This window comes from Acomys minous, assembly GCF_964271855.1.
Source record: "Acomys minous genome assembly, chromosome: 8".
NCBI classification, from domain to species: Eukaryota; Metazoa; Chordata; class Mammalia; order Rodentia; family Muridae; genus Acomys; species Acomys minous.
This window is the reverse complement of record NC_140489.1, coordinates 89,960,328-89,975,512: the sequence shown is the minus strand read 5'-3', so window position 1 is coordinate 89,975,512 and position 15,185 is coordinate 89,960,328. Positions and strand designations below refer to the sequence as shown.

General features: G+C 42.8%; 1 long non-coding RNA gene across 2 annotated transcripts in view; it reads right to left on the bottom strand.

Annotated features, from left to right (window-relative positions):
• Positions 1–310: 310 nt before the first annotated feature.
• The window catches only part of LOC311603559, a 184,907-nt gene continuing 170,032 nt past the window's right edge, over positions 311–15,185 (bottom strand). The window contains exons 4-5 of one of the 2 annotated variants that reach the window (XR_014781127.1): positions 14,317–14,373; positions 311–1,894 (exon numbers count right to left, since the gene is read on the bottom strand). This is a non-coding gene — a long non-coding RNA (uncharacterized lncRNA). Of the gene's footprint in view, positions 1,895–9,952; positions 10,115–14,316; positions 14,374–15,185 lie in introns of those variants that run through there. The other variant, XR_014781128.1, reaches the window with a different exon arrangement.

Genomic DNA, 15,185 nt, shown 5'->3' with positions numbered 1-15,185 from the left:
AAAGCAGAAGATAATAATGTTGAAAGGATCAGTAAGATATATAGTACCCTTGAGCTCAGGATCTTTTAGCAAGAAAGTCCACGCGATGACCACTGCATTCACTACAATGATGAGAGAGGGAATCACAGGTAGGAAAAGTAGCATAGAAACAAACAGGAAGTAGATGAGTCCTTGATGACCACACGGAGATGGCTGTTGACTATGTTGATGCTATATTTATAGATTTATTTTTAATAAATTGAAGGTTGCTTTAGAGCAGTTTGCTGATACCTTTGACAGGCGTGTTCTGCAGCTGCATCAACCCCTCCTGACTTCTATAAGACATCATAAACAACTTCTACATCTACTTTATCACAGCTAATTATAAGTTATATATCAGCAAGATCTAAATAAAATGTAATACAGTTTTCTTTGCAATATTAATGCCACGCTGGTCGAATGCATAACTTTCCAAAAGAGCGAGAGACCATTTCAAGCATTATTAAGATTATCTGTGTGACAACAGATTCCATTAGAGATGTTTTCCACACAGAGATGCTTCCAGCTCACTTTTCAGCAAATCTCCTGGGTCCTCGCAGCAGAAGGGATGGCAGCATTTGCGAGCTGAGTAGAATTCTGAAGTTAGAAGCTCCCGTCTTCTCCCCGAGATGAGGCACTTCTTGAAGCATCCATGGAAGTCAGAGATATTTGAGGACAGTTCAGGATACAGTCTCAACGGTATCCTCTCCTGATAGCCTCAGCAGTGGTGAGTGGGAACTCAGGAACCCATCCTTCCTCCTGCTTACTAAACAACAACACCGACTCTAATATGACGTCAGTCACTCCTCATGCAGCCACCCTTCCTAGAGAAGCCAAACTGAGGAGTCTCCCTCCCCAGGAGTATGTTATATACTTGAAAACAGTTGTTTTCATGGATTTCCTCATGCTAACCTCTAAACATAACCAGCTCAGCTTGATGGCCCATATAAATTTCAGTCTTCCCCCCTCTTGAACCACTTAGCCCAATGTGCCTCACTTTAAAAGTTTACTGAGAAACCCCAGCTCTCCCTTTGTGCACACCCCTGTCCATTTTCTGCAGGTCTGCTCCAATTTCTACACGTTTTGCCTTGAAATAGGAAATGACATCTGTAAGCATGGTTTGAGGAATAGTTGAACCACCCAGACATAAACTTACACTAAGAAGGAAATTCTTCAATTTGCCCAAAAGTATGTGTTCTCCCCTTTTAGCAGGATGATGCCTGCTGCTTAAGATGGCTGCGGACAAGTATGTGAGCTAGGAGCCTCCTCCCCCCTCTACCAAACGCATCCCAATTTCTGTGTCTGCACACCGGAAAATAACAAATGCCCACCTTTTCTTCTCCACTTTACTATGGTTGACCTAGAATGTGCTTTCTCTACCATTGCCACAAAATATGTCTTTGCTCTAGTCTCTTTACGAAACTAGGGCAATCTGTGGAAAACCCAAATCTGACTGTGTCGTTCCATTCCTCTGTTTAAAATTAGTCCACTGTTCCATATGCAAACTTCTCCACGCAGCACGCGGGACTTTCTGCGACATGGCCTAATTCTATCTCAAGCTCTTCTCCCAAGCCACCTCAGACTGAGCCATCAGCAAGGAGAACCTGGCTGGCACTCCAAACCTACTCTGGAGGCTTAACACCCTGTCCTTCCAGCACCTTCTTCTGGAAACTTATGCCCTTTATTTTCTTCACTCTCCTACTGCTCTGGCTAGCTCTATACAGGCTATGGCAAAGGTGAAAGGCTACACTACAAAGCAACAGCCCCCATGGCCCCTGCCACTTCTCTGTTTCATGCAGGTTCAGGCATTAGTACTTTGTGGCTTTTTCCTATGGTACTTCCAGCCACCAGGCTCCTTCCCAACAGGAGCAATATCCTAAAAGAGGACAAAAACAAAGAACATCAGCCAACAAGTTCTGAGCCTTCAAAGATATGATGACATACAGCATTTACAGACTCAGATCCACCACGTATTTCAGACATAAGGAGCCTTTCTGGGATCCTGGCCTGCCCGCACTGCTCTCTGAAATCCTAGCTTGCCTCTTTATATAACAAGAAGCACTTTGCCTTGCCTCTCATGGAAGCTTTCAGCATCCACCTTTCAGAATCAAACAGAAAAGAACTCACCCTTCTCAGTCAGAACTCCCATCAGCCTCTCCCATCCCAACTCATTATTCCCTAATTCTCTTCATTTTAGGGGAGCTTAATAGTGAAGATGGCCACTCCTCATTTCAGACATTTCCATTGTCACCAAGAGACTATGGTCCTAAATCAACCCTTTCCAAAAAGAAAAAAGAAAGAAAGAAAGAAATGAAAACTAGCCAGATGAGTATACTTTGAGTTTGTCATTTTTGAACACTGTGAGTGAGACTTCAACAATGGGGCTGGAGAGAAAGTCAGGTCTATACCCTTACTGGGGTTTCCAGCTAGAGTTAATAGGAGGCAGCCATGCACACTGTGCCTTTGGCCCTGAAGCCCTGAGATCAGCTGTCTCGATGAGGAATCACATGAGCACAGAATGCAGAGGCTTGCTTTCTGCAAGAGCAAACCTTAGTTGACCTGGATCCCAGTGCATATGCCTAGGAGCTGGCTTCCTCCACTTGCAAATCATTTGTGTTTTTAAAGGGCCCTATCTGTTTTACACTTTGTCACAAGTTTTAAAAAATATTGCCCTTTATGTTGTCACCATGATCTCTCTCTCTCTCTCTCTCTCTCTCTCTCTCTCTGGACTCCTCTCAGGTCCTGAGTCCTTGTCATCTCCACGGAAAAGTCAGGTGAAACACATAGCACACAGCACAGAAGATAAACAGAGTCACTGCAGAGAACGGCAAAATGCACTCTCAAGGGGTGAGCATGGGCAGTGGCTAAAAGGATGATTGTTTTGCTGCTTTAGGGAGGATTTATACTGTGTCGAATGTCTCTAGAACAGGCAGCTTTCCCTGAGGGGAGCATTTTCTTGTCCAGGTGATTGACAGCCCACTTTGGATTAGCTCATACAGGTGGAAGCGAAGGTGTATCCTTTCTCTTTATCAGAAAACCATCAAGCAGTCATCTTGTGAGGCTTAGGGCTCCTGGGGCCAGTTTAGATAAGCATCTACCGCTGATCTTCCAGGCAGCTCAAGGTGTCATGCCTCCTCCCAGGGCTAGAGAAAGGACTCAGCCTCCATCCTTCTGATCAGTAATTAAAGTCCAGTAGCTCTAGTCTTTGGTCTACAAGCTGTTGATACTGCAGGAGACAGTCCACTCCTGTGTGCCCTGGGCCTGCTATTAAACCACTAGCTACCTAACAACGTGAGCAAGGTCACTGTGACTTAGTTCTTCTAAGGAGAGATGGAATTTGCTTTACTGTTTGATCTTTTTGAAAAAGACATGATCCTGGTGATCAGAACACACATCCCCAACCCCAGCAGCAAGACTAAGCACTTTCGATATTGCCCTTTGGATATTCCCAGCTTGCCCAGCAGCCGCCTGCTGCTTGGTTGCTCCCAGACTCTAAGAGAATGGCTTTCGTCTCCATCCTGGAAGACAGTGAAGAATCTAGATAATCCCTAACTGAAGGGCCTCTGTGTGTGCTGTTCTTCCTGATAAGCGCGTGTACACACACACACACACACACACACACACACACACACACACACACACACACACACGAACCAGGCCTTGTAACGTCCTAATCTTCAACACCTCTAGGTCACCTTCTGATAGTTGTCCGCCAGTGTCCTGTTACCAGTCACTTTTCTACTGCTGTCACAACTACCTGGTGCTAACAATTGATCAAGAGGAAAAAGGCAATTTGGGCTCACAGTTTGAGGTTATGGCTATTTAGGGCCATTGATAGGGGAATCTGTGATAAGGTCAGTCATCATAGCCGGGGGCGAAGGGCAACAGAAAGCTGCTCACACTTCAAGGTGGCTGAGAACCAAAGAAAAAAGAGAAAGAGGAAGAGGCTTGGACCCAACATCCCTGCATCCTGATGACTTCAACTAGGTCTCAATCCTTAAGGGTTCTACTACTGCCCAATGGCGCCACGGCTGGCAACCGAACATTTAACAAATGGCCTTTGAAAGACATTCCAGACCCCAAGCGGCAGGATCAAGCAAGGCCAGACCTCCTCTGAAAAAGTCTTCACCATGGTACTGGAGAGGTACCTCACTGGTTATGAACACGAATTGCTATTGCAGGCGACATAAGGTCAGTTCCCACAAGCCACATCAGACAGAGAACAAACCCTGTGTTCATACATTGTACAGGTGATGCTCCCACAAGCTTCTTTTCTGGGCTTCATGGTACAGAGGCCACATAGCTCTTATTCGTCTGTCATCAGTGTGAGGCCAAGACACTGTTCATTAATTTATATCCTTTAATGAAAATAACTTTCCCAAACAAAAAGTTGTTCTTCCCCAGAGTTAAATCCTGTATATCTTGGTAGAATATTAAGAAAGACTAGTTTGGAGGCTAGAAAAATGTCTCGGTGGTTAAGAGTACTTGTTGCTCTTCCAGAGGACCTGGGCTATGTTCCCAACAGGTATAGTGGGTGGTTTATAACCATCTGTAAATCCAGCTCTGGGGGATCTGATGTTCTCTCCTGGGTTTACGTATATACACATAGACACAAAAATACACACAGATATACACACATACACAGCACATAGATTTACACATAGACAACATATACACACATACATACACACAGTATATATACACATTGATACACACACATACACACACAGAACAAGCACACATACACACAGCACACATATACATGCATATACATATACACATACATACACACAGCATACACAGAGACAAAACATACACATAAATAAATAATTTTTAAAAAGAAAACACTAATCTTAAACTGTATTGTTAGGTTTTTCCCTTTCACTAAATATATATGTAACTATATTTTTCTTCTTCTTTTTTCTTTTTTCTTTCTTTTTTTTTTTTTTTTTTTTTTTTTTTTTTTTTTTTTGCTACTGAACACTGTTATGCATAATTCAGAGTTATTCTCTCTTTGGATGTCCAGCCAGAAGGTACACAGATTCTCAGATAAGAATCTCTATATCTTTGGAGCTGGAGAGATGGCTCAGAGGGTAAGAGCACTGTCTGTTCTTTCACAGGTCCTGAGTTCAATTCCCAGAAACCACATGGTGGCTCACTACCGTCTATAATGAGATCTGGTGCCCTCTTCTGGTGTATAGACACGCATGGAGGCAGAACACTGTATACATGATAAATAAATAAATCTTTAAAAAAGGAATCCCTATATTCCAGCCCCACTCCTACTCCTACAGCCTTTTACTGGTGTTTCAAGTCCATCTCCAGCGTGAATTTCTCCATGAGCTCCACCTGGTTCCACTCAATCACCTGTGTTCCCACCTAGGGTAGCAGGCAACTGTCTGCTGCTGGAAAGAGCAACCACTGCTCTCCTGGGGAATGGCAGAGGATGACATAACAACTTGAGAACATGGCTTACATATTCTGAGAAGAAATCTTCCCGGTTTCTGTTGTTGCTGCTACCTCTACAATATATTTTATCATCCAAATGTGTACTTTCATGTCTGGGATGGAGATAATGCACAGTTCCTTCTGCCTCCTATGCCATCTTCAAGCCCATCTTGTCTGAGCCATTACTCTCCACAAAGCTGTTACCGGAACACATTGTTCAGCCTTCTGTGCTCTCTGTCAGGATGCCTTTCCAGCTGCAACATAAATATCTATTTGCTATGAAGAGATACTTGGATTGGCCTTGGACATTCTAAATTATTTTCAGCTATTATAAATATAAATAAGTAAATAAAATTATTCTTCCACTGGAAATATGTATATAGTTATTCTCATGAAATTGTATGACTATCCTATTAAATTTTTATTTTTATTATTTAAATATGTGGGGTTGTATATATAAGTGGGTATGGGTGGGTATGTGCACATGAGTGCAGTACCCACTGAGGCCAGAAGATGGCGTTAGATTTTTTTCCCTGAAGCTGGAGTTACAAGCAGTTGTGAGTTGCCTGATGTAGATGTTGAGAATTAAACTCCTGTCTTCTGAGAGAGCAGTTTATATTCTAAACTGCTGAACCATCTCTCCAGCCTCATTATATGTAACTTATAAAACCTAGTTCTTAATTTATTATAATCATCTGCCAGTTTGTTTCCTTCATGTCAAGTACCCACTCATCCTCAAAAATTCTTATCAAGCAACTTCCTAGGAGTACCTTCAAAGATTTTCAGCCAATATTTTTTTATTATAAATAAGCATTGTGCAACACCACCCCGGAAGATAGCCACTAGTCACTTGTAGCTATCCAGATTTAAATTAGCTGAAGGGAAGTAAAGTGTTCAGCTCTTGCCCAATGGCAGGATCCCAATGGCCACAAGTGAATAGCGACTACAACACCCACAGTGCTCTGCAGTAATAGAACATTTCTATTGCTTCAGGAGAGTCTACCGGCATTGCAGAATGAATGAATGGAAGGATGGCTCAAATGCAAGCCCCCTTGTCCCTTTCCATCTGACCTCTAGATTACATAAGCTGTGTGATAGGAACATCTTGCCTAGAGGGAGACCAGGGCAGTGCCGCAGCCTGAATTAAGATCCAGGGATTCGGAGGTACACCCTGAAGGTGTGGCTGCTGCCTCCCCCTGGGTCCATGAGCCACATACCTACAGGGGCACTCTTCAGGTCCAATTTGTCTAGTTCTCATCTCTTACGTTGACAAAAGAATGCCCACTGCATCCACAAAGGACCATTTCTGTCATCTTTCTTCTTCCAGAGCTGTAAAGACTGATGCTCAGTAGAGCATCCTATTTTGTGTGTGTCCCTGTATACAAGCTGGCTTCTGCTTCTCCCACATGCAGCATCAGTCCATGTTTTGTGAGTCAGTTTTTTTATTTAGTCAGCAACGTTTGAAGGTAATCATCATGATTATGACACAGAAAGCATTTGCCTTGAGATCGCAGCTGATGAATCCCACCCCTGAGTCTTGCCGCTAGAGCGGCCTTCCTGAAGCGGCCCTCCTCGGTTCTCACTGGGATGAATGCACTGCATCTCAGTTTTGGAATTCAGCTCCACTACATAATGCAGTGAAGTTGGGAAGTGAATGGCTTGTATAGTTGGCCTCTGTCCTAGCATAGCATAACTGGAAAGTAAAACATGAGGCTTTCTTTGGAAGAGGAAAGCCTGTGGTGCAGAGGATGAAGGGGAGGAAAGGAGAAGAGACTGTGGTGGTCAGGGCACTGTATCTGTACAGCTGTTTCCTTGCCTGCCTGTAAATGGCCCCAGGCACCTCCATGCTCCTGGTTGTCAGGCATACAGAGAGGGAGATGACAGAAACCTGCACTTTGATCCCCAAGGAAAAGTAACACCCCTTGAATCCCAGTTTGCAGGGAGTCCATCCCTTCCACAGTAGCTCAAAATGTCACATCTCTGTCCCCTAAGATCAGTGTTGAAAACAGACATGCATTCTTTTGTGGGGACATTGGGTGATGCATATACACTAGCATGCAGGCAGGCTCAAGACTTCTGGTCATGTTATAGATAGATCTTCAGCAAGGTCTAGAGATGCACAGTGCTTTAAAGGGAAGATTGTATTCAGAAAGGAGATGGGGTCTAAAGGGGCATATGATTTCTTGTTACAGATTGTCTTTTCACCCTCTATAGTCACAGAACTCAAACTTAGTGGTAAAAAATATTACTCCTTCTGTGTGTGTCTGTGTGTTATGTGTGCATGTGTGTGTGTCTGTGTGTCTGTGTGTGTTTGTTAGACATGTGTGCTTATGTGTATGTGTGAGTCTACTTGCCACTGTGGGTCCACATGGAAGCCAGGTCTTGACCTCAGAGCATCTTCATCAGTCCTTCTTCATTTTATTTCCAGTGTCTGGGAATCCCACTATCCCTCGCCATTTTGCCAACAAGTCTCCTGGCCCCACTTGTTTCAGCTGAGATTACTGGCACCTGAGACTACACCTGAGTTTTACATGGGTGCTTGGAATAAAGTCAAGTCCTCATGCAAGCATTTGACATACTAAGTCATCTTTCCAAACCAAGAATGCTATTTTTAAATTTTAAAAAGGATACCCCTCCTTAGGCACTACAGAGTAATTCAATTCTGGTGGTAAATGACTTGGAGATGCTCAGGCCTTCCTCCTCAAGTGTAGCACACACAAAGTTAGTACTGAGTAACTGGCGTCTCAAGACTTAACATCCTAGTGAACATTGCTGGGAGTGGGCTTGCTACTTCCAGCAGATAAGGACAGGAACAAGGACTGCATGTTACTCTGAGTTATTTTACTATTTTTAAACACACTGGTGCCTTTATATGGAGCATATTTTATAATTAAAGGTATTCTTAAAGCTACAGTCTCTCTCTCTCTCTCTCTCTCTCTCTCTCTCTCTCTCTCTCTCTGTGTGTGTGTGTGTGTGTGTGTGTGTGTGTGTGTGTGTTTCTATGTGTTTTTGTGTGTGTCTTTGTGTGTGTGTGTGTTTCTGTGTGTTTGTGTGTCTGTGTGTGTGTGTAGGGGGCAGAGGTCAACCTCAAATGTTGATTCTCAGGAACTGTGTACTTTGTGTTTTTAATCAGTGTCTTTCACTAACATGGAGCTCATGAAGGAGGCTAAGGTAACCAGCCACAGCTCCAGGAATCTTCTTGTCACTGCCTCTCTAGAGATGGTATTACAAATGAATGCCACCACACTTTTCTGGGTTCAGGGAATTGAATTCAGGTCCTAGTACTTTCAAAACAAGCACTTTACTGAGAGTTACCTGTTCAGCTCTCAAATTTTTATCTTGAAAATGAGAGATTTGGTGAAAGGCTAGATTTGCTTTTAGGTGCTTTGTTGTGGTATTTGTAAACCAACTAGCAACTGGTCCTACTCACCAAAAATGGAGGATGTTCTCCCATGTACCAGTCAAAGCATCTCTGTGCAGTCTGTAAGATGGCCATTGCAGGGACTCTAGCCCTGAGTTCTGAAGATTGGTTTTGTGGGGGTTAGAAAAATCATCCTCACTTGGGTGGCATCAGTGGTCCAAATTTAAGGTCAGTGAACTTGAATCAGCTTTTTGAAGAGGAAATTGAGGTGCCCACAGAGGATAGCCAGGATGCCTGTACTATGAGAGTTGAGAGCAGAGGTCAAAGTAAACCAGCTACCAACTCCTGTGCCAGGCTCTGGGGTCACCCCTCCTCTTTCCAAGGAAGACGGATGATGTAGAAGAAACATCTGCTGTGATCTACATCTGAACCTCAGGCACATTTTTATTTGCTTGTGTTTGTGATTCACTACATCTTTGAGAAGTTCAATTTTCTCATCTATAAAATATCATCAGTCTGAACCTTATAGTAAGATTGAAGATATTGATTTCTCTATGTGCATAATATTCTTAACATACAGTTTGGATGGATAGACTTGAAATTGGCTCCTAGGACCTGTTCCTCATGAAGACACAGCTCTATATAACTCCCTTATCTTGACTGTGGACAGGATATGGAACCTGGTCCAAGCAATAGAACACCGCTTCGGTGGCTAGCTTTACCTCCTTGCCTAAGAATATAACAAATGCCATACTGATAGACACGCTTTCCTATCAGTTTGGAAGAAGAAAGATGACTGGTGTGTGCTGCCCTATGGAGAGCACTATGCAGTGACTAAGACCTCCTGGCAGTCATGTCCCCTTGATGGGGAGGCCCTATGGCACTCGGAGGAAGGATAGCAGACTACCAAGAAGAAACCTGATACCCTAGCATCATATTCAAGGGGAGGAGGTCCTCATCAGTCACAGTCATAGGGAAGGGGAATGGGGTGAAAGTGGGAGGGAGGGAGGAATGGGAGGATGCACAATATGGGATAGCAATTGAAATGTAATATGAACGATTTTATTTTTCAATTAAAAAATAATAATAAAAAGACCTCTGGCAGATACCTAGAAGGACACTTTGGCTCTCAGTCCATCAGCCTGCCAGGATTTGAACAACCATAGGGACTCTGAGTTGATCCATCACAATCTGGCACTCTCCCCTTTATCTATTCTGTCACAGACCTGGCAAGATGAGCGTGGACCAGTATCTTGAAACTTGTTTGAAGCTTCAGAAAAATCTCACCTATGGGAAGAATTTGTAAAACTTCATCTATATACAGAACGATGTTTAGTCATCACTGATCTTTCCCTGAGTGACACTCCTCACAAGCAGCAGGTGTGCTCTCTGTGTGTCCCCACCCATCTGCACCAGCATTATAATTCTGCCACATTCTCAGTCTCGATAACTTCCCCACCCCTTTCTCAGAACTCACACACAGACATCTCAGCTGCGCCAGCTGTTCTATGGCTACCGCTGTTCCATAAGAATACAGAAAATGCTGGGGAAGCTGAATTCTTATTTCAGTATTCTCCAACTGTCCTTTGCCTGACTGCCGTGGAAGGAAGGAATTTATCCTCCCACACCCTTGATGGGAAGATGGCAGGGATTTTGTGCGAATAACCTGTTTATAGTGCCTCACCTGATTTTTTTTTGACCTTCTATGTTACTTTCAAATGTCTCATTACTACAAAGGCAGAAGATAAATGCTCTCTTTTTCTAAGGACATTTCCCACCTTCAGGGTATGTTAAACTCTTCAAGGGTAAATATTAATAATAAAAATGTTTGGATCTAGAGATGTGGCTCAGTTGGTAGAGTGCTGGCCTAGCATGCACAATCCCCAGAGCCTGTTACACTGGGCGTGGTCACTAACACCTTTACTCCCAGCATCCAGGAAACAGAAGCAGAATGTCAATCTCACTGTAGGCTACATAGTGAGTTCAGTACCTGCCAGGGCAACAGGATGCCCTGCCTCCCAGGAACAACACTGACAAACTAATAGCAGTATCCAGTGTCTTTAGATGTCCATATATTGAATAGTTCATTGCCTTTTAAAAAATTATTTTATACATATGAGTATTTTGTTTACATCTATGTCTGTGAATTTCACAGGCACAGTGCCCAGGAAAGCCAGTGCTCTTAACCACAGAGATCTCTCTCCAGCCTACCAGTTCATTACACTTTAGTGAAACTACACAATATCTAGACTCAAAGAAAATTTAAAATTTCTGCTGTATTTTTCTGTCAAGATTATCAAAGATGACTTTCAATTTGTCCAATGAACACAACAATCAGGCATGTTTCCAACTCCCTGCCTCTCACAGTACAAGCAATGTCTGTCCCGGGATAGAAGGCTCAGTCGACATGGTCCGTACCGTATGACTTCTTTTTTTTTTTTTTTAAGGAATTTTTTCAGATTACATCTAAATTCTTATCCCCTCACTTGTAATTTCCCTTTCCCCTCCTTCGCTCTTTCATCCTATTCCCGTCCACTGGGTCTATGAGAGAAGAGGACCTCATCCCCCACTATAAGATCACAGCCTATCAGATCACTTCCTGGTAGCTTGCTTACTCTTCGTCTGAGTGTCACCAGATCTCCGCACAAAGGGGAAGTGGTCAAATAGTTCCACCAAATAGCACCAGAGTTCATGTCCCAGTCAGTCCCTGCCCTCCACACAATTGTGGAGAGAACTTGAAAACCTAGAACCCCTATCTGAGTTATCTTCTGAACTATAATTCAATTGGCTACAGCTTTTCTTTTTGTCCAAATAATTTGGAATCGTCTACAATGTGCTGTGGATTTGGCTGATGCCTGGGGATTCTATATGAGCCATTCTCCAGGCTGTCTGAGGTCAAACCAAACTGCTTCCTTTTCAAGAATAAGATTAAAAAAAATCAATGGAATGTTGTAATTAGCTCATTCATTTCATCATTTCCTAGCAGAGACTTCTGGAAATCGGTGTGTGTCATGGACTGCTTTAGGAAGTTGGGATCCATTGGTGAAGAAAAGATTTGTTTTTGGCAACTCTGAATAGCATATGCAATTGAGCTGTGTGCTGAATGTATCACATCAGGAAGAAAATGTAGACCTAGGTGAGGCAGAACACGAACGGGACATGGATGGTGGGAGAAAGGGGCAGGATGCTATGGGAACTGAGTATCACACTTGGAGTAGTGTGCGAGGTCCACTTTAAATAGTCTTGAGGGAAGTGAAGGAATCAGTACATGAACTTGCAGAAAACAGTTCCCCTAGAAGAGCAGCCGAGCAAAGGTCTCAGACAGGAACATGTCTGTTGTGTTTGTGCGGCAGCAAGAATACTCACGTTGCTGCAGCAGAGTAATTGAAGGAGGATATCTCAAACCCCAAGGGGTACCCTCTTCCTCCCTGAGGTTTTCATGAGCTTTGGGCCTCACAGAGTCCAGCGAACACTAAAGAGTTCAATTGTGTGGCTTATTTATGGGGCCTTTCCTTCCCTCTGACTCATGTTAATAAATATTGTCTAGAATCGTTCAGATAGAGTTGCTGGTCCACGGGGCACCACAATCTCTTTCATTCTATTTAAGCAAGATGATTTCTTCACTTCTGATGTCAGTTTGCACTTTCAAGTAGATTTGCAAGTCATAGCCAGGAAGAATGTGGGCTCTTTCCCACAGGGAAGCCACAGTCATCTTTCCTTCCTTCCTTCCTTCCTTCCTTCTTTCTTTCTTCTTTCTTTTGAGGTATCTACACCATTTGGTGGCCTTCTTTATATATTAGCTCATTTTCTGCCACAGAATTAAATACTTTTTACTTTATAAAGAAAATTGGTTTATTTGCCTCAGATTTTTGGAGGCTAAGAGTTGAAGACAGGACAGCCTCGTTTGTTTGGCTGCCGGAAGGGGTCTTCTGGCTCACCAGAACATGGTATATGGCATTGTGGCAGAAGTGAGTGTGAAAGAGAAATCACATGGTAAGATGGGAAGCAAGAACCCTCAGAGGCGGGCAGGGGGTTACTCTTACTCTTTTAAAAGCAACCTGTGCTTGGTAGAACTAACCAGATTCCCAGGAGAGCTACATTAGTCACTTGTGAGGGCAGTGTGCCCAGTGACTTAACTGACTTTCACCAGATCCCACCTCTTATAACTTCCATCCCTTCTCAACATCACTGCCCTGGGCCAGCGCTCCAAACCCACAGCCCTTGGGAGACTAACCACACCGCCAAAATAGCACTTTCCTTTGTCTCACCTTGGGAAAACGGGTGGCTCTTGTACTCCCATTTCTCTGAAAAGCTCTATTGCCTCATTGAACTAATTTATAACCATGATTACTCTTCACATCTTTCTTTCTTTTCTTTTCTTTTTGTTCAGGAAGAATAGTATAGAAGGAATATTGGTCAAAGGACATAAAGCTTCAGTTACAAACAGTAAGTTTGAGGCATCTATTGTAGAGCTCAGGGTCTGTAGTTACAAACAGTGCATTGTTATTAGGTAACCTCAAAAATTACTGAGACAGTAGAATTCAAATGTTCTCACTGTAAAAAAAAGTATGTAGAGTAATTATGTCACACGTAGCTTGATTTAGCCATTTGTCAATGTGGCCATGTATCAGAACATTGCTGTGCACAGTAAGTACATATAATGTTTATTTGTCAGCTGAAATAAGTTTAAATAAATGCAGTAAAGGTGGATTCGCCTGTGTTTCAGTGGATCTTCATCCCCCCCACCCCACCCCTAGACCAGGCAAACTTCCATGATTCCTTTCTTAACATCTGTTCATGACCACTGGCAGTTTCATAATTGGAACTGTAAGAGGGTTGCCTACCTTTACTCTTAGTGATGTGTCATCTCACTTTATAAGGTTCAAATTCATCTCTCCTACTAAATGAAATAAACTAAGTGAAATATATACAGAAGGTGGTTTACCAACAAACAATGTCACAAAAGCATTATGGGTCATGAGAGACCTAAAGAGGGGATCTTCTCCATCAATCTAGGAATGAGGACTTTGAGACAGATGGCTTGCCTGGTCATCGGATAGCTAAACTGAAGTCAGAGTCCAAGCCTCCTGTCACCCAGTCCCAAACTCAATCCAAGATGGCGTAGCTTAAGACTCACACAGCCCTCTAGGATTTTGTTTTTCTCCCTATAAGTTTTCCTATTCTAGTTTTTCTCTAAATCAGGGCAGAATTTATGACACATATTAGCTACTACATGAGGGACGCACAACTCAGGTCCACAAGAAAGAGTCTCTGTCCTGAAGACTTGCACTCTAGAAAGAAAACGTGTTCAATATACTATAACACAGTGTAGTCTGCTAAGGATGACGCCAGGAGTTGTAAAACTGTACAGATCCAGGATGGGCATGTTTTGGTGAAAGAGAAGGGTAGGGACAAGTGAGCTGGTCATAGTCCAAGCCTTCCACCTACCATTTCCATCAACGAGGAGAAAGATCTGTTTACAAACCCACCTTGTCACTGTGAATCATCATTGCTCTGGGCTGCCACGTTGGTGGGAAATGCTCTGCCTGTCACAAGAATGGAGTGTGGGCATTTTAAGTTAACAGCATGAAGAAAGCCTCCCTGTTTTCCATGCAATCAGCATTTTGAGGGCCTCACATTACTGCAAGTTGATCTTTCTCCTTGAAGTCACTCTTCATAAATCTCCTCAGAGTCCATGGTCACCTCTTTTGAATATATGAGTTGAATATATGAGGTGTCTGCCTGGTTGGCACAACACCACCACTTGAGTGTGTAAGTCAGGACAGAATAAATGAGAGAATTTATTCAATGGAGCATTTGCACCTCATATAAAGCATAATACTATAACATACACGCCCCTGGATCGAACATTAAGTAATGTGTTCCTAGGGTAAATTAAATAGTATTTCCTCTGAGTTCCCATAGTGTCTGGTGACTGCCACCAGTATTCAGTAATAATTCACCCAGACTTTATTTAGAACTTACTATGGTAATAAGTAAAGTGGCAGATCCTGAGGATACACAGGTTTAAAGAGAAACTGACAAGATCCTTTCATTAGCATTATATATTATTATAATCCTATTTATAACTTATGATAGAAACTACAATAATCTCCAAGAATATAAATAATTAAACACAGTGGAAGTTTATTTATTGTATACATTGTGCCTAAAATGTATCTCTAATTAATAAGAGACTCTTGCCCAATCAGCATTCAGAGATCCAGTGACAAAATTGCAACTCTATCATATTTATAATAACATCTAGCCCAACCCAGGATGTCAGTGAATAGTTAAAAGGTGGATGGGAGGAGGTGTGTTTATGGAGGAATTACTTTGGCCTGTACTCACGCTATCT